Source organism: Kogia breviceps, chromosome 1, assembly GCF_026419965.1.
Source record: "Kogia breviceps isolate mKogBre1 chromosome 1, mKogBre1 haplotype 1, whole genome shotgun sequence".
Classification (NCBI taxonomy): domain Eukaryota; kingdom Metazoa; phylum Chordata; class Mammalia; order Artiodactyla; family Physeteridae; genus Kogia; species Kogia breviceps.
Genome location: NC_081310.1, coordinates 24643106 through 24663697, shown reverse-complemented (window position 1 = coordinate 24663697; position 20592 = coordinate 24643106). Strand labels below are relative to the sequence as shown.

Genomic DNA, 20592 nt, shown 5'->3' with positions numbered 1-20592 from the left:
AATGTTCCTTTGATTTAAATGATTAAATATTAAGCATATATTGCCATACTAAAAAGAATGTTTTGTTAAGTGGAAAGAGAGTCAAGGTTCAAATAATTCAAATAATTATAACTTTTTCACTTCAGTGAATGCCTGATAAGACATTCAGGGTTGTGTGGGACATGAGATCATTCTCTTTGTGTCATACTTGTCCCACACATTGCAGGATATCTAATAGCCATGGCTCCTGCCTATGAAATGCCAGTAGCACCCCCAGTCATTGTAAAAGCCAAGAGTGCCCCTTAAGATTTCCACAATGCTCCTTCAGGGGTGACACCATGTGGGGAGACAATTCTCCTGCATTCCTGAACAGCTCATGAGCAGAGATGCTGACTGGCTTTATTCCGGACTGTCTTTTCAAGGATCTTTGTGTAGCAAACAGCTTTGGAACATACAGATAGTGTCCATCTCAGAGCAAAGGATAGGCATGCCTATTGCCTGTTACAAAAGCTTCAGGCTCCCTCAGCCTGGGGTTCCTTTCCTGTCATGTAACCCACTGTGTGTATGCAGCCTTCTCTGGCCCTCTCCACATTACCTTAGGCAACTGAGACTCAGGGAACAGGGCAGGGCAAGGCGGGTACTCTGCCTACTGCTATTGCTGAGAGTAATAATGTCTTTTGTCTGTGACCCCAGGAACTCATGTTTTCTGCCAGCATCCATGAGGCTGGGGTAAGCTGAGCTTAAATAGGGTCAGACTCAGATCCTTCACAGTTCCTGACAATCACTCCACTGAAAATCAGTAGAACTCTACGCTAACTCCCATTTCTGTATACTAGTCCTGACTTCTTCCTGAACTCCAGACACTTACAACCAATTGCCATCAACACTTGAACGTCCAACAGGCATCTCAAACTTAAAGTGCCCCCCAATACACTCCTTATCTTTCCCCCCAAATCCTTTGCTTCCTGAAGCCTTTGTCATCTCAACAGAATGCCAATTCATCTTTTCTTGCCTCAGGCTGAAAATCTTGGTGTTGGGGTTTGCGGAGGTGCTTTCCTTTCTCTTATACCACACATCTAATCAGTCTCTTAGTCCTCTTGACTCTACCTTGAAAAACCATACAAACTCTGATCACTTCTCACCGTCTTCACCTCTCTCATCCTGGTCCACACCACCATCAACTGCCACCTGGATAACTGCCATTGTCTTAACTGGTCCCTTCCCCAGACAGTGCATGATTCACTAGCTCATGTCACTTCTTTTAGGTCTCTACTCAAATGTCAGCATTCTCGCACAGGTTTTCACGTATGACCCTATTAAAAATAGCAACCTCTTGCAGGCCTGGTGAATCCTATTTCCTTTCTCTGCTTTATTTTTCTCTCTAGGCTTTACTAGCATTTCATATAGACATAAATTGTTGCTTATCTTTTATGATTTATCTCCTCCCATTAAAATGTAATTGTCTGTTGAATGGGTGAATCGATCGATACAATCTTCACAGCACACCCCTAGAATTCCAAAAGTAAATTTTGCAATAGTTGCTAGAACTGAACTGCTCATAACCTGTGTGGAGAGAGAGGATTAAATGCCATGAAACAACTGACAAACAGAACCTGAAACCAGGAAGCCTAGGGTCAGATCCTAGTTCTATCGTTGGCTAGCTCTGTACTACTGGGTAAGAGAACAGCATTGACCTACAGTGATTTCATCTGTCGAACAAGTACATTCCCTGCTGATCCCATGGGTAGGGGTGATCGTTAAACTTAGCAACTTATCCCCCAAAGCTCTGCAAACTGTAAAGCACTGTGAGGATTTGTTTTACGCTGTTTATCTTTAAAACATACCACACTTTTCATTCCCATCGTCACAGTTACAGCCTGTATGATCTTGATCGGCAAGCATTCCTGAGCTTTGTTGTGTACCTGGATTGTCTCATGCAGTTCTGTCTGTTTTGAATGCCTTTGCCCCACCCTTGCCATTTGCCCTGGCCCAGATCCCCTGCTACAAAGACTCCAGGTCCTAAGATGGAATGTCTTTCCCATCCCTTATACTACTTTGGAATGCTACTGTCAGGCTTTTCAGGGTGTGACTGTTATTAAAGGAGTTACTGCTCCTTAGCAGCTCCTAGGTTGCAGGTATTGGGCCTACTCATCTTTGTGACTCCTCGACTCCTAACAAAGTGTGGTTATAGCTCAGCCTCTACTTGGCTGAATGAGCTGAAAATGTCACGGGGCAAGCTGGAAGCAATTTATGATTTCTCACTGACATTCTCCGTAAAGAAATCGCCACCTGCCAATCTCTTGTCAACCTCAGCTCCTTACTTGGGCTGCGTGATGGACAAAAGCCAGCAGCATGACTCCAAGCTTTCCCTTTGAAAGTCTTGCGTAGAGGCTCCAGCACGTCCCCTTGGAATGACCGCAGGATTTCCCATCAACCGTTGTGTTACTAAACATTAAAGCCTCTGCCAAAACTTAGAGACAAACGAGTGAGTTACAGTGAAGGTCTTATTTCAAGCATTTGTTGAATTGAATACCAAAAATGGAAAATGACAAGATATAGCTCCAAATAAGGTGTATCACACTTGAGACGAGTCCAGAAGACCAACTCTGCTAGGAACAGAGCAGCTGATGAATTCTTAAGCTCCTTTCTGGAAATGTCTTCAAACAGAAGACTGGGAAAGCAGTGAAGGAAATGTCTTTGAAAGAAGAGCTCTTTGGTGATGCAGATGTGACAAGGCACTTGGCAAAGAGGCTCATGCCATCCTGCAGTTGTAACGAGGTGGGAACAGTTCAATCCTGGACACGAGGGCCCTTTGATGACAGGGAGGAACTCCCTCTGCTGGGGACTGCCTGTGACAATCTTAAACCTCCTCAGTTAACCTTCAGTATTGACCTGCTGATCCCTCCCTTTTTCCCCCCAAATTCCATGTCCCAGTAGAAATTCCTGGGAAGCTGCTTCTTACCAGCTTAGGGACTGCAGTGAAGCGGAGAAACAGAAACAGGCATGAGGGACACTAACTACCATTATTCAAGCACATACAATGATCTACACGCCTGTCTATTTTAAGCCATTTAACGTTTACAATTATTCTGAGGAGTATACAGAACTAGCCCCATGGGGAAACCGAGGCTCAGATTGCTGAAGACATTTTCCCATGGAAACACAGCTAGAAGAAACAGGGGAGGTCCCATTTGCTATGCCCAGAAGCTTCCCTGGCCTGCCTTGCTGACGCTAGCCCTGTGTGCTCCACCTGAAAGGCCACTGCTCATCTCTACTGGTCCAGATCCCACTCTTCTTAAAGGGCAGCTCCCATCTAACTACCTGCATACAGCAGTCTTGGTTCCTTCCAAGGTGGAAGCAACGGCTTCTTCTTCCATCAGATGGAACTTTGTACCTTTTATCTGACATGTCACAGTCCCCACTCCAGCCCCCAGCATGGCCATTTGTGTACATCTTATTTCCTCTACTAGAAGAAAAAATCCTTGTGGGCCGTGACTGTGTCTTATTCACCTTGGTATTACCCAAAGCGTACAATAAAAGCATTAGAGCAAGTTTCTTGCTCATAGTAGGTTTTCAACACATGTTTGTTGTATGAGGAACACAGAGGCATTGTAAAAGGTGAAATCTCTGGTATTCTGGTGCCAGAGCCCCTTGATTTCAGCTCAGATGAACAAGATCTGAGGGTTTGCTGTCATCAAAAGCAAATGCTGGCCCAATTCCAGAGGGGATCTACCCCTTCCTGGCTTCTGCTTCAAAGTTTCTCACAAGTCCCAGTCGCAGCCCTCTTGATCCTTCCCTGTTTGCTCATTAAAGTTAATTTGGGACATGAAAAGATCCAGGACTGAATATTTCTTTCAGGCCAGATCTTCTTAATACAGCAACTGCAGACAAAACGTACAAAGAGGGCAGAGGTTATCAGTACGAGGCCAGTGCATGTAGCACCTGTTTAAACCCTGGACCCTTGTTCATGGATGTAGATCTTCAGTCAGCTTTGGGATGCTAAGAATAGCAGGACAAGTAGATCATGTCTCTTCATAGAGATGTCATGAGTCTTCAAGAAGTTCCACAGCTCTCCTTCGGGGCGGGATTAAGAAAATGCCGAATTGTGTGAACAAGGTCTTATTATGAGTCCTGGGTATGGACAAAGATCATGGTTAAGAATATCAGTTATTGGGACTTTCCTGGCGGTCCAGGGGTTAAGTGTCCACACTTCCCTTGCAAGGGGGCACAGGTCTGATGTCTGGTTGGGGAGCTCAGATCCCACAGGCCGCCATGGTGCAGCCAAAGAAAAAAGAAAAAGACTATCAGTTACCATCTTCTGAGTTCTTACACTGTGCAGAGGATCGTGCTGAGTGTTTGCACTGGATTACCTCTTCCAACCCTCCCAGTAACCCTCCGAGCACTATTATAATTGACCTGGTATTTCTTATGAGGAAAGCATGGCCTAGGGAAGATAAGTTACTGGAGTGAGGTCTTACAGCTATCGGACGACAGGGAAGGTGACAAAGCTGAGATTCCAGCCATGGCAGAATCCGTCCAGGGTCTGCACTACTAACCACCACATCCTATTGTTTCTTAGGATGTCTCAAATTGTATCTTTTAGCAGGCAAAAAAGATACTAATCAATAACTGCTGCCTTAGATGGTGCTGCTCTGAAGAGTGGGGTAAGGCCTTGGTTTTTGTTAAATTTCCCATATAAAATTCATTTATTTGAGGAATGAAAGAACAGAGGTTGTCACAAAAACAATTGGTGCCAGGCTTCCCTGGTGGCGCAGTGGTTGAGAGTCCGCCTGCTGATGCAGGGGACACGGGTTCGTGCCCCGGTCCGGGAAGATCCCACATGCCGCGGAGCGGCTGGGCCCGTGAGCCATGGCTGCTGAGCCTGCGCATCTGGAGCCTGTGCTCCGCAACGGGAGAGGCCACAGCAGTGACAGGCCCGTGTAACGCAAAAAAAAAAAAAAAAAAAAGAACAAAACAATTGGTGCCTTGAGAACCTAAAGACAACTTTGCCTATGTGACATGCGTATATGGCATATCAAGGTTTCAGGATTCAACGGGATGGTCTGTAAAGTTTTACAAAGTTGGAGCCAGAGGGGTGAGAAAAGTGGACGAACACACAAGCACAGTAAAGTATCGCCAGCCTCAAGTTCCCATCACCTTCGATTCTAACAGACATATCTTTGTTTTTGAAGAAATTTTAATTCTAGTCAATGTAAGTTACTCAGTACTTTGGAAATATTTTTTAAAAGCAGAACTGGGGTCAGGACTAAAATAAGAAACAATGCAAGCATAAAATAAAATTCTACCAATAAGTCCAAATATATCAATGATCACGGTAAATGTAAGTATCTTAAGTTCCCCTGTCAAAGTAATAGATTTTCAGAACAGGTTAAAATACAAAGTCAAGCTATATGCTGATTATAAGACATATGCTTAAACAAGTGGACACACAAAGGCTGAAAACATAGGCATTAAAGTAGACCCCAAAAATAATAAAAGAAAATAGATGTTATAATACTAACATCAGACAAAAGAACATTAAAGATGAGAATCAGCAACATTAAAAGGGACAAATATATTTTGTCCTTTCTGTTCCCTTCAACTCACAAAGAAGTTATAACAATTATCAATTTTAATGCATTAACACTGTGGCCTCTATATGCATCAAATAAAAGCTGATAGAAATAAAAAGAGAAATGTTTTCCAGATAACTTTTGGGTTAAATAAAAAATAAATAAAGTAATAATGACAAAATAAATGGAGAAATTATTCAGAAGTGAATGACAGTGAAAGCGCTCTATGTATCAAAACCCAAGGGATGCAGCGAGAGTGGACTCAGCTAAAAAAGAAGTCACCTTGCCATTTCCTGAGCCTTCAGGCTCTTTACAGTAGCACTGCACCATTTGCTACAATGGCCACTGTCCACATGTGGCTAGTTAAATTTCAACCTATTACAATGAAAAATTCACTTCCCTAGTTGCACTGACCACATTTCAAGTGCTCAATAGCCACGAGTGGCTAGAAGTTATCAGAGTGGACGGCACAGATTTTAGGAACTTCTCATCCTTGCAGAATGTGCTGCTTGGCAGTGCTTCTCTCGAGTTTGCCAGGGAAGTTCCAGTACGTCAACTTTGCTGACTGTAGGCCGCCATTGATCCCAGGTTTCAATTGGCCAAACTAGCCAACTATCGATATTTACACCATTCGCAGATGCTCAAGCCACGTATTAAACCTAGAATCTCAGGCGAGTCAACTCATATTGATAAATGAGGCGCAATCAACTCTTCAATTTCATTTTCGAGTCAAACACCTTTAGAATTCATTCACAGCCGCGTTCCCCATACCGTTGCCAATGCCGATCGGAGAGGTCTTGTAACCCTTTGGTGGGTCGGTTCCCTCTCTCAGCTCAGGCCAGGTCTTGCGCCCCCTTGTCTGGGCTGTGTTGGGATCTGCTCTTGTTAGGGACATGGAGGTATTAAGAGTGGTGGGAGTAGGTCCTACAAAGACTGCCATCCCCTGGTGACGGGTCCGTCCTGGGTGCAGTCACTGAAAGGTGTTTATGCAGAGGAACACTTTTTCCTCTCAAGTGGGAAGACGGGTTTCCTCCATCAGAAAGAGAGGTCCTATGGAATTGGGGAGTTCAAACCTCTCAGCCTCCCCTGTTTCCCCATTCCAGATCTCGAGGTCCCATGCCTTACCCCACAGGTGCCCTTGTCTTAGCATTAGAGACTGGGGGTGCCGGCCTTAATTGGCCCTGCCACTCTACAGCACATGCAGTACAGCACTGGCTTCTTAGCCATGTTGGCCCTGCAACCGTAAGAACTGAGGGATTCCTTTCAAGTTGGTATAAAGGCTTTTGAAAGTACTTGACACTAGAACGTTCCCTGAGTTTCTGGCAGTTTTCTAAGACATATCCAGGGATGATTGTGACCAACCTTGAACCTCCCCCAGGAACACCTCCTGCCATTGAACTCTTCTAATCTGCACTCGACTCATCATTCAGCATGACATTCTCTAATTAGTGTGTAGTTTGTGTATTTCCTGTGCGTGTCTGAGTCTACTACACCTTTAACTATATCGTAAGCTTTGTGAGGGCAAGATTATCTCACAACATTGAGTAATTTCCTATGTACTGAATTCCTGAAGGCATTCTGGCTCATCCTGATATTTCATGCCAGACAAGTGACAGTGGCTGTGCCTGGTGTCTCTCAAGAACGTGGGGTGGTGGGTAAGGGTGACAGGTCTGAGTTGGAGTCTCGCCATGGAGCAGCCAGGCCATGAAGGATTTCCGTGGGCTCCTGTGGTCAAGCTGAGTTTTCCTCAGGAAACTCTTTCAAGGCACTCGGTGTCCACAGACTCTGGAGCTGTCTGCCAGCTCTGCTAATTATTCACCATCTTTGGCTTCCTTCTTGGCAACTGGTGGGCCGTGTCTGGTTTGGGATGGGTGAGTCCTGTCTTCAAAGGCTTGATCAGGATGTTCCTATTTAAATGAACAACATGCAGCCTTGGTGCCTGGCCAAGGTGGGGCCTGAGTGACCGGGACGGGACCTGAAGTGGGGTCCCTTGTCCTCATGCATGCCACTTGCAACCTCACATTGCCGCGGGCTCAGTGCTGCTGTTCTCTCCCCGCCTCCGGCCACTGGCAATCAATCAGCTGCCGGAAATGGCCAAGAGGTGGAGAGAAATGTGGTGGTCAGGACATGACTGGTGTCTGCTTGTCCCTCAGTGTGCACTCTGTCCCTTGGATCTACAGCTCTGAGGTGCTGGAGATATCATTAGGAGCGACCTAAAACAGCCTTTTTTGACACCTGCAGTGCAATCTAGGTAGAACTGGGCTACCCAGAAACGTGCACTGGCTCTTTGCTGAGGGTGAATACTCAGCGGAGCAATGGCCTTTGCTGCACAGAGGGCCACTTCCGCTCACAGCAGCTCAACAGCTCCCCAGAGCACAGGCCAGAACCGAAGAGAATGCTGCAGCCTTCTCCTCCCTGCTTCACTCATCACAGTGTCACGTGCATGGCTTCCCTTTGTACCTCCTCTCCCTGAGCATTTAGCTTTTTGAAGTTTTCTGGGTGTTTTGATCACTAGTTAAAAAGGAAGTACTGTGGGGTTACACAATCACTCCCTTGTAGGCAACAACCCCATGCTTCCCTCCCTGCTTCTCTCTCTCCCTCCTTTTCTCTCTCCCAGCTTCTCTCTCTCTCTGCTTCTCTCTCTCCCTCCCTTTTCTTTTCTCTCCAACCCTCACCCCCCCAACCCCCATCCTTGGACCACACAGGTGACAAAGCTCTTCCTTTTTTATCATATAGAAACCAAAACTCTGCTATTTAGGGGGAAATGGTGACCCGATATCTGGTCTCTCTATTTCCAGTCATTCTTTTTCCCCATTCAGCACCCTGCTTTCTTAAAAGCTAGGATTCTACAGCAAAATATTAACGTGGTTATCATCAGGTTTAGAATTGCAGGTGCTTATTTTTTCTCTCATTTTTTGCTTACAGATTTTTCCAAACTCTCCTCTAAAGGTTCCATATTAGCTTTGCATTAGCTCAAGTAAACTAGCTGCTATAACAAACAATGTGTAAATTTTCCATGGCTTAATCAAAAAAGGTTTGTTTCTTGACCACATGTAGTCTAAAATGAGTGTTCCTGAACAGTGTACAGGCCTCCTAAAAGGTATAATCCAGGAAATCTTTCCTTTTCAACTTGCAGCTCCTCCATCCTCAACAACATATGGCTTTCAAGTAAGTTGTGAGATTCTGTATCAATCCAGAGGAAAGGAGAATAGCATGGAAGAGTATGCGAGACAGGATTTTATGTATGTGACCGGAAAGTAATATATGTCACTTCCATTCACACTCCATTGGCCAGAACCCAGTTGCCAGGCTGCCTCCACCTGCAAGGCAGGTGGAAAATGTAGTTTATCAGCATACAGAGGAAAAGGAAATGAATATGGTGAATTGCTGGCCAATCTATGCCACACTTGCACAAGAAAAAGAAAAGAAAGTTGAAGTTAACATGGAATAAGGAAGGTAAGCCCTTCCGTAAAGCAATCTTAAGCTCTCTCTCCCACAGCATTTTCACACTGAAATCCCCACTCTCCCACAGTCAAGAAAATGACCTTCATCCTCAAGGGCATGGACAGACTGGATTTTCTAATATTAAAGAGTTATAGGAAACGGAGAAGCTGAGGGCTGAGACTGAGGGTTCACAGGCCGTGCTGTGACCGGGGTGCAAACTCTCCTCCTCTCCACTAGGGGCGCTGTCAGCGCATGAGTGCTACCTCTCTGCCCCACAGCATTGCTTATACGGTAAGGACAGATGATTATGCAGAAGACTGGGACGTCAGCATCATTCATGTTGAATAATGGCCTTCCTCTCCTCTAAGCACTCCTATCCCTCCCTCCCAGAGAAACTTTGGTTCCATGTACCTCTTACAATAAATCCAGAACCACTGGTGTTCCCAGGGCATGTCTCACATTCCCTGTACCTTGCTCTTCACCATCCCCTCTACATGTAGACTCCTTGCCTTGAATACAGTCCTGCAAATGCAACTGAAAGTCACCTAGTGCCTAGAACTCTTTCTACCTATGTATGTTTTATTTATTTATTTATTTTTGCACTCTAATCCTAGGTTTATTCAACACAATTCTTTTCTCTACACAACAAAGTACAAACACAATATTATCTAAAATGCTACAAAGTTACAAAACTGAAAACAGAAAATGTATAGTACTGAGTGTACAATAAAAGCCAAAAAAGCAATGTACACGTTGCCAAGGTAACCTGCACGACCACCATGAATACCAACACAACGGGAGGAGGGGGGCGGGGGGGGGGAGAGGGGGCAGTTCTGTGATGACCCGACAGAGCTGGCTCTCAGCTTACCAGTTTCAAAGAGAAAGGGAGATGTGTGTGTGTGTGTGTGTGTGTGTGTGTGTGTGTGTATGCACGCACACGAGTACACGTGAAAAGAACCGTTTCGGGTATTTGGCCCTAGAGGTCAGAAGAGGACTCAAGCAGGGGAGCAGGGCCAGGCTAACAGGAACGGCAGTTGCGTAAAAGCACACCGTTTCCTGTGGGACCCTGCAGGCCAGCAGGTTAGGGCACGAGCAGGCCACCAGATCGGCCCCAGGTCACCTGTGGAAGGGGGAAAACATGCTCCCAGGCTGGGGCTGTACCACCTCCTGGAGCTCCCTGCTCATCCCTTCTGGCTTTGCCACTAAACTGCCTCTCAGGAACTAGAAACGTGGGAGCTTTCTAGCCAGAAAACTGGAGGGCATCTTCATAAGCACGACCCCAAACCAACAGCACTCCTGCAGCCGGAACTCTGCCGCGAGGGGAAATGTAGCCATTACTGCCTTCACCTTCGAAGCCTGCCCGTGAGTGAGGGATTTCTTTCCTACCGATCCTCCTTCGGCTAGAAAAGTGACAAAAGTGAGTTGGATGGGATACAAGTCACAGGGCAGAGCTTCGGTGGCCCTGGGTATCGGGAGGAGTTGAAGCTGGAGCGGCTCCTGCGGCGCCGGCGCACCGGGGACCTGCGCCAAGGGGAACGCGACCTCCTCCTCATCCGTGGGGGTGACCTGCGCCACATGGGAGGGCTGAATCTCCTGAGGGGGTGGCCGAGGCCAGGGGGCCAGCACAGCGGTGGCAGTGATCTCCTGGCCATCGATGTGTCCTCCGTCCACGTGCTTCAGCGTCTTCTCAGCCTCATCTGGATTCTCACACTCCACCGGGGTGCAACCTCTCTACAGGCACGTCAATCATTTAAATTTTCCCATAGGTGGAGAATATCTCCAGGATATGATCCTTGGTCACATTCCTGGTGAGCCTTCCAATGTGCACTTTGGTGGGTTTAGGGGAAGCGCTCCGCCTTTTCCTTTCCTTTTCATCTCTTCTGGGTGGTGTGGATTTGGAGTGGGAACGCCGCCTGCTGTCCTGCCTGAGCCAAGAAGGACTCAGAGAGCCAGGGGAGCTGCCGGAGCTGGAGCTGTGGGATGTACTGGAACTTCCTGAGTGGCTCGATGCCGAAGATGAGCTGCAGCCGCTGCTGGAGCCCGTGCTGGTGCTGGAGGTCGAGCTGGACCGAGACCTGGTGCTGCTGGTACCACTGGAAGCGCTGCGCCTCTTTGGAGTTTCATCCCTGCCAGGATCCTTCTCGCTGGACTCCTTGGTGGCTCCCTTATCTTTAGAGCGATCCCTGGACTTCTCATCAGAGCGGTCTTTGTGTTTGGTAGGAGAAGGAGCCCTTAGTGCTGGACTTTTTATTATTTTCTTTGACTCCTAGCAAGCTCTTCTTTTTCGCTCCTGATAAATCCATTCTCCCCTTCTGAGGTGTTCAAAGCAGCAATGGCGGCCTCACTTATCTGAACTCTCACTTCTAACTTGAGTCTGAGAAACGATCCTAATCGACTGCAATTTACGACCAAGTGCAGCATCTTCCTACCGCCGCGACCTCCTTCCGCTCTCAGCCTCTGAGGCCCGCGCCGCTCGGGCGTCAGGATTAGGGAAGGCCCTATGTATATGTTTTAGACACACAGCAGATGATTATTAGAGAATAAATTTGATGAGCTAATTCATACTCAATACATATGCAGATAGGTCGAATATGTAACATTCAACAACATATCTTCATATTAATAAGAAATGATACACTGACATCCCAAAATTAATCTCAAAAGCTACTTTTTCAGGTTCATCTACTGTCCAGTGGAGAGAGATTTAGGGGCAGGTGAGGGGCTTTCTAAAATCTGTCTGTTACAGAGAAATGAAGAGGCTGGATAGATACTCAGCATGTATAATGTGAGCACACTCCCCAATGTTTATAAGGTTTCATGCTTTCAATATATGACCAAACATATGAGTAAGGGATCTTAAACGATGTGCAAATGTTTGTGAGGAACCCAGGCCTTTTCTGGGTAATCTCTGTGTTTGTGCAGCTGTCTGCCTCTCCTCTAAGCATGGGACAGGAGCAGAGGAAAGCAGGACACGGGAGAGAGGGACAAGTGGAACCAGAAGCATCTCAAAGGCCCAAACAGACCTCAGAAGTGCACACATTCTCGCAGGTGCACACTGGGAAATATTTACCTTCCTCCTTTGGCAGAAGGCAATTAGTTCCCCGTGTGCTAGAATGGAAGGGAACAGTGAGAAGCAGTTCACCAGAAGTGTAGGCTCCTGAGCACAGCTTTCCATTCTGCCTGGGAGCAGTGGCCAGAGGGAGATGATAAAAGTAGGTAGAAGTTAGCTCTGTATATACAACCGAAAACTTGAGGAGCCCTCAAGAGAGAAGGGGGGTTGGAGACCTCCTGAGTTTTGCTCTTCTCTCCTTTGTTAAGACAGATGGATTCTGCCTTGTCCTGTTTCTCATATTGTTTTTTGGGGTGGGGGGAGGTTTTGCCTCACCAACTAAAAGGGAGGCTGCTTAAGAGCAGGGACTTTGTGGGACTTCCCTGGAGGTCCAGTGGTTAAGACTATGCACTTCCACTGCAGGGGGCGTGGGTTCGATCCCTGGTCGGGGAACTCCTGCATGCCACAGGACATGGCCAGAAAAAAAGAAAAGGGAGCAGAGACTTTGTCATATCCTAGCTCCCTAATTTGCTCTGCAAGTTCCAGAAGAATATAATGTTGTCCTCTACACAGTTGATGCTTAATAAAGTCTCCTTTGCTTCTAGAGCCTCCCTTTCCTGTCCCTCCTCAATGTAATGTCTGATTGCCCTGTGAACTCTCAGGGAGGCATCAACGGTCTAAAGTCTGAATTATCTAAGCAGCGGGTCCACTCTCTTTCTGGTCTGTGTGTAAAAACACGCCACTGACTTTGAAAGAGTTTCTCTGTATATCGTTGCTTAATATCTCTACATAAGGTGTGCCCTCTTGGTTTTCCAGAAGTCTCCATAACTGAGAATCCAACAGGTTAATTTCCTCAGAGACTCATGGCTGGTCAGGGACAGGACAGGGATTTAAGCTGGTAGGTTTGAAGGCCAAGCCCCTGCTTCTGTCATCTGGCTTCTACTGACTTCTCTCCAGAGAAAGGGGTGATTAATCAGACAACAAAATTGGTAAAAAGTGGGCAGCAAGGAGCCCCAGTGTGCATGAGTGGAACAGTGAGAATATCCCCCATCCTCCTAAACAGTATGTATACATCATACTTTCTGTCTCCATCCCCAGGCTTTACCATTCTTCATAATACATTATACATATGCAATAATTAAAACTGTGGTGTAGGAGCAAGCATCCTATGTCCATAAATTAACATAGTATGATGTAATAGAGATCCAGAAAGAGAAACATGCAGTGTGAGAACTAAACACATGTTAAGTAAGACATGACACCAGAAAACTCCTGGAAGAGAACATAGGCAAAACATTCTATGACATAAATCATACCAATGTTTTCTTAGGCCAGTCCCCCAAGGCAATAGAAATAAAAGCAGAAATAAACAAATGGGACCTTATCAAACTTACAAGCTTTTGCACAGCAAAGGAAACCATAAAAAAAGAAAAAATGAGAAGACAACTTACAGAATGAGAGAAAATATTTGCAAATGATGTAGTATCATGTGCATGATGGGAGAGAGAGAAGGAGGGAGAGAGAGAGCAGGGAGACAGAGAAGGAGGGAGAGAGAGAAGGAGGGAGACAGAGAAGGAGGGAGAGAGAAGGAGGGAGAGAGAGAAGCAGGGAGAGAGAGAAGCTGGGAGACAGAGAAGGAGGGAGAGAGAGAAGGAGGGAGAGAGAGAGAAGCAGGGAGACAGAGAAGGAGGGAGAGAGAGAAGGAGGGAGAGAGAGAGAAGCAGGGAGACAGAGAAGCAAGGAGACAGAGAAGGAGGGAGAGAGAAGGAGGGAGAGAGAGAAGCAGGGAGAGAGAGAAGCTGGGAGACAGAGAAGGAGGGAGAGAGAGAAGGAGGGAGAGAGAGAGAAGCAGGGAGACAGAGAAGGAGGGAGAGAGAGAAGGAGGGAGAGAGAGAGAAGCAGGGAGACAGAGAAGCAGGGAGACAGAGAAGGAGGGAAAGAGAAGGAGGGAGAGAGAAGGAGGGAGAGAGAGAAGCAGGGAGGGAAGCATGGGGTTGTTGCCTACAAGGGAGTGATTGTGTAACCCCACAGTACTTCCTTTTTAACTAGTGATCAAAACACCCAGAAAACTTCAAAAAGCTAAATGCTCAGGGAGAGGAGGTACAAAGGGAAGCCATGCACGTGACACTGTGAGGAGTGAAGCAGGGAGGAGAAAGCTGCAGCATTCTCTTCGGTTCTGGCCCGTGCTCTGGGGAGCTGTTGAGCTGCTGTGAGCGGAAGTGGCCCTCTGTGCAGCAAAGGCCATTGCTCCGCTGAGTATTCACCCTCAGCAAAGAGCCAGTGCACGTTTCTACGTAGCCCAGTTCTACCTAGATTGCACTGCAGGTGTCAAAAAAGGCTGTTTTAGGTCGCTCCTAATGATATCTCCAGCACCTCAGAGCTGTAGATCCAAGGGACAGAGTGCACACTGAGGGACAAGCAGACACCAGTCATGTCCTGACCACCACATTTCTCTCCACCTCTTGGCCATTTCCAGCAGCTGATTGATTGCCAGTGGCCGGAGGCGGGGAGAGAACAGCGGCACTGAGCCCGCGGCAATGTGAGGTTGCAAGTGGCATGCATGAGGACAAGGGACCCCACTTCAGGTCCCGTCCCGGTCACTCAGGCCCCACCTTGGCCAGGCACCAAGGCTGCATGTTGTTCATTTAAATAGGAACATCCTGATCAAGCCTTTGAAGACAGGACTCACCCATCCCAAACCAGACACGGCCCACCAGTTGCCAAGAAGGAAGCCAAAGATGGTGAATAATTAGCAGAGCTGGCAGACAGCTCCAGAGTCTGTGGACACCGAGTGCCTTGAAAGAGTTTCCTGAGGAAAACTCAGCTTGACCACAGGAGCCCACGGAAATCCTTCATGGCCTGGCTGCTCCACGGCGAGACTCCAACTCAGACCTGTCACCCTTACCCACCACCCCACGTTCTTGAGAGACCCCAGGCACAGCCACTGTCACTTGTCTGGCATGAAATATCAGGATGAGCCAGAATGCCTTCAGGAATTCAGTACATAGGAATTTACTCAATGTTGTGAGATAATCTTGCCCTCACAAAGCTTACGATATAGTTAAAGGTGTAGTAGACTCAGACACGCACAGGAAATACACAAACTACACACTAATTAGAGAATGTCACGCTGAATGATGAGTCGAGTGCAGATTAGAAGAGTTCAATGACAGGAGGTGTTCCTGGGGGAGGTTCAAGGTTGGTCACAATCATCCCTGGATAAGTCTTAGAAAACTGCCAGAAACTCAGGGAACGTTCTAGTGTCAAGTACTTTCAAAAGCCTTTATACCAACTTGAAAGGAATCCCTCAGTTCTTATGGTTGCAGGGCCAACATGGCTAAGAAGCCAGTGCTGTACTGCATGTGCTGTAGAGTGGCAGGGCCAATTAAGGCCGGCACCCCCAGTCTCTAATGCTAAGACAAGGGCACCTGTGGGGGAAGGCATGGGACCTCGAGATCTGGAATGGGGAAACAGGGGAGGCTGAGAGGTTTGAACTCCCCAATTCCATAGGACCTCTCTTTCTGATGGAGGAAACCCGTCTTCCCACTTGAGAGGAAAAAGTGTTCCTCTGCATAAACACCTTTCAGTGACTGCACCCGGGACGGGCCCGTCACCAGGGGATGCCAGTCTTTGTAGGACCTACTCCCACCACTCTTAATACCTCCATGTCCCTAACAAGAGCAGATCCCAACACAGCCCAGACAAGGGGGCGCAAGACCTGGCCTGAGCTGAGAGAGGGAACCGACCCACCAAAGGGTTACAAGACCTCACCGACCGGCATTGGCAACGGTATGGGGAACGCGGCTGTGAATGAATTCTAAAGGTGCTTGACTCGAAAATGAAATTGAAGAGTTGATTGAGCCTCATTTATCAATATGAGTTGACTCGCCTGAGATTCTAGGTTTAATACGTGGCTTGAGCATCTGCGAATGGTGTAAATATCTATAGTTGGCTAGTTTGGCCAATTGAAACCTGGGATCAATGGCGGCCTACAGTCAGCAAAGTTGACGTACTGGAACTTCCCTGGCAAACTCTAGAGAAGCACTGCCAAGCAGCACATTCTGCAAGGATGAGAAGTTCCTAAAATCTGTGCCGTCCACTCTGATAACTTCTAGCCACTCGTGGCTATTGAGCACTTGAAATGTAGTCAGTGCAACTAGGGAAGCGAAGTTTTCATTGTAATAGATTGAAATTTAACTAGCCACATGTGGACAGTGGCCATTGTAGCAAATGGTGCAGTGCTACTGTAAAGAGCCTGAAGGCTCAGAAAATGGCAAGGTGACTTCTTTTTTAGCTGAGTCCACTCTCGCTGCATCCCATGGGCTTTGACACATAGAGCGCTTTCACTGCCATTCACTTCTGAATAATTTCTCCATTTATTTTGTCATTATTACTTTATTTATTTTTTATTTAACCCAGAAGTTATCTGGAAAACATCTCTCTTTTTATTTCTATCAGCTTTTATTTGATGCATATAGAGGCCACAGTGTTAACGCATTAAAATTGATAATTGTTATATCTTCTTTGTGAGTTGAAGGGAACAGAAAGGACAAAATATATTTGTCTCTTTTAATGTTATTGATTCTCATCTTTAGTGTTCTTTTGTCTGATGTTAGTATTATAACATCTATTTTCTTTTATTATTTTTCTAGTGTACTTTAATGCCTATGTTTTCAGCCTTTGTGTGCCCACTTGTTTAAGCATATGTCTTATAATCAGCATATAACTTGACTTTGTGTTTTAACCTGTTCTGAAAATCGATTACTTTGACAGGGGAATTTAAGATACTTACATTTACCGTGATCATTGATATATTTGGACTTATTGGTAGAATTTTATTTTATGCTTGCATTGTTTCTTATTTTAGTCCTGACCCCAGTTCTGCTTTTAAAAAATATTTCCAAAGGACTGAGTAACTTACATTGACTAGAATTAAAATTTCTTCAAAAACAAAGATATGTCTGTTAGAATCGAAGGCGATGGGAACTTGAGGCTGGCGATACTTTACTGTGCTTGTGTGTTCGTCCACTTTTCTCACCCCTCTGGCTCCAGCTTTGTAAAACTTTACAGACCATCCCGTTGAATCCTGAAACCTTGATATGCCATATACGCATGTCACATAGGCAAAGTTGTCTTTGGGTTCTCAAGGCACCAATTGTTTTGTTCTTTTTTTTTTTTTTTTTTTGCGTTACGCGGGCCTCTCACTGCTGTGGCCTCTCCCGTTGCGGAGCACAGGCTCCGGACGCGCAGGCTCAGCGGCCATGGCTCAGGGGCCCAGCCGCTCCGCAGCACGTGGGATCCTCCCGGACCGGGGCACGAACCCGCGTCCCCTGCATCGGCAGGCGGACTCTCAACCACTGCGCCACCAGGGAAGCCCCCCCTTCATCTTTTTCTTCTTCTAGATCTTAGTTCTCTCTCCTCTTCTCCCTGTATCATTTCTAGATTTCTGTCTTCGACCTTGCTAATTCTTTTCCATCTGGTTGGCTCTATTTCCAGTGCCTTGTAATGTATTCTTCACCTCGTTTATTAGGTTCTTCAGGTGCCGAATTTTTGATTGGTTCTTTTATAGAGTTTCAACGTCTTTGGTAAAGTATTCCTTCTGTTTATTAATTTTATTCCTGAGCTCATTGAACTGCTTTTCTAAGGCCTGTTGCCGCTCACTGCGTTTCTTCATGACAGCTATTTTGAATTCTCTATCAGTTCAATGGCAGTATTTCATGACTTTAAGGTTGGTTTCTGGAGAATATTCATTTTCTTTTCGTGAAACCGTGTCACTGTGTTTTTCATCGTGCTTGATCAGTTGTTCCCCTGCCAGTGCATCTGAAGTACCAAACATCTTTCTTCTTTAGGTAAAGCTCTTGAACTTGATTCTAACAATTCAAAAAGTTAGCAATTAGAGGCTTTTCTTTTGTTTTCTAGTAGGTGGTGCTATAGCACAAGTTTTTTGTTTTCTTTTACCTGCGCAGCCTCTGGTTGTATTTGAGAATCGGCACTTTTCATCCTCAACCACCTCTGCTAGAGTTGTCACTGGTGCCCTCATGGTTGCTGCTTGTGTCTCTGAGGTTGCTGCTGCCTTGCTGCTGCCAGCGCCATTGCTGTCACAGGCATCACCGTCTGAGGCCCTGGGATGGTGGGCACCTCCACTGTGTCTGGGAGAACCGGGATCATGGGCTTAGCTGCTGGGAATGAGGGGAGAAAATGGGGTACGAGCTGGGTGTGAGGGTGCCTCTAGCCAGTCCACTGATCTTTAGATGTACAGATGCGTGGAACCCTTTAGCATCCTGATGTGTCGGGCAAGGAATATTTGTTGAATTATGGATGTTTTACTGGTTGCAAATTGAAGGAGAGAGGCAAAGAGAGCATCTCATGATGCCATGATGCTGTCGTCACCACTCATAAATCTTTGAAAACAGAATAGACATTAATAGAATAGTCATTTCACAAGTCTATTTTTCATACTTAATATAGATATTTAGAGCTTATCCATCATCAGTAACACTATATTACATTCTATATGGCTATTATTCAATCACTGAGTTGAATCCTTTCAGGAATATACTTCACTTTGGTTACCCCAGGAGTCTAGGAGATCTGAGAAAGTTATGAATTCATACTCTTAAACTCAATTCTGGGGCTTCCCTGGTGGCGCAGCGGTTGAGAGTCTGCCTGCCGATGCAGGGGACATGGGTTCGTGCCCCGGTCTGGGAGGATCCCACATGCTGCGGAGCGGCTGGGCCCGTGAGCCAAGGCCGCTGAGCCTGCGCTCCGCAACGGGAGAGGCCACAACAGTGAGAGGCCCACGTACCACAAAAAAAAAAAAAAAAAAACTCAATTCTGGCAGCATGACTTGGGCAGTTTGTGAAGACAATCTTACAGTCCTTTAAAATTATTATTGGCAACTTATTGCCTGCAAAATAATGTCCAGACTACTATCAAAGCATTCAAGTCCCTTATATATGGTCCCAACTAACTTTCCCTGCCTCATCCCTTGCCACTGCCCCATTCCCGAGCTCTTTGCAAGAATGCTACACCTCAGCCATGCTGGAGTACTCAACATTCCTATACTTACATACATACATCCCTTCTCTGTGTCTTTGCTTAACTTCTTCCCACTGCCTGGAATACCCTTTGCTCCATGTCCACATGGTGAGCTCCTACTTATCCTGCAAAGCATAAATTCTGGTTTAAATCTCCTTGCCTTTATGAATTTTTCCTGGATTTCCTGAACTCAAAACATAGGTAATTTTTCCTCCACTATGTTCCCAAAGAACTTTGTTCTCACCTCTATCATAGCATAAGTCATACTGCCGTTCCTCATGCTAGAAGGTGAGCTCCTTGAGAACCAGTCTTGTAGCATATTGATCTGAACATTTCCAGTCATGTGCACAGTGCCAGGCACATGGGAGAGACTCAGGAAATATTTGTCAAGTAAATAAATGAATAGGGCTTCCCTGGTGGTGCAGTGGTTAAGAATCTGCCTGCCAATTCAGGAGACACGGGTTCGAGCACAGGTCTGGGAAGATTCGACACGCCGCGGAGAAAGTAAGCCCATGAGCCACAACTACTGAAGCCCGAGTGCCTACAGCCCGTGCTCCGCAACAAGAGAAGCCATCGCAATGAGAAGCCCATGCACCGCAACAAAGAATAACCCCTGGTCACTGCAACTAGAGAAAAGCCCGTGTGCATCAATGAAGACCCAATGCAGCCAAAAATAAAATAAATAAAAAATAAATAAATTAGAAACAAAAAAGAATCTGCCTGCCAATGCAGGGGAAACTGGTTTGAGCCCTGGTCCAGGAAGATTTTTTTAAAAAAAGAAGAATAAAAGTGAGTACAGATAAATAAACTTAGCTAAGCACTGACTTGTAGGGGATTATTTTGTTTGTTTATTTGTTTGTTTTAAATTAATGAAATATTCATTTGGGTAAGTTCTTCAAGTGGGAGATATTAAGAGTAGACATACCAAAAGGAGATGCTTGGTTTCCAGGATTATTTTAAAAATCAAATGAGTTAGTACTTTGCAAAGGAACAGAGAAGTATGCAGATGTCAAATAATTGTCCTTCAGTAAGTGATTTGTGATATTTCTTCTTAAGTAAATATTGATTACTGTTCTCTGAGACTCAGAGAGAGGCTGCGGTGGGAGTTGTCATACTCATAGAGGCAAAGGAATACCTCCTGGTTGGTCATGGCTAATGTTTGTTGTTCCATTATATCCCCAAATTAGAGAATCCAGAATCTGCAGCCTACTCTTATCCCACATGAATACTAGCAGGAGAGATACAGCAAACATCTCCTCAAAATGCTTATGTTGTGTTTGGGTTTCAGATGCTTAGCCCCTTGTATGCTGAATTCCTGGATGAAGAGAACTACTGGTTTTTCATTTTTACAGTAGGAGGGACTTTGAGTTGGGGAGGAATCATGAGGTTGAGGAAAGAAAAGGGAGTAACTGCTCTTTTAGGAGTGCTGTTTGTTAAAGTAAAAGAAATTTTGATTTTTCCTTTTGACAACTGGGGGTTGACATGGTCCCTGATGTTCTAAAGATAATC

The 20592-nt window shown here is 45.9% G+C and overlaps 1 protein-coding gene and 1 pseudogene across 1 annotated transcript in view; both read right to left on the bottom strand.

The window, feature by feature from the left end:
* RGSL1 (regulator of G protein signaling like 1) overlaps positions 1-20592 on the bottom strand; it is a 99425-nt gene that overhangs the window by 40171 nt on the left and 38662 nt on the right.
* On the bottom strand, positions 10397-11378 carry LOC131751265 (RNA-binding protein with serine-rich domain 1-like; annotated as a pseudogene).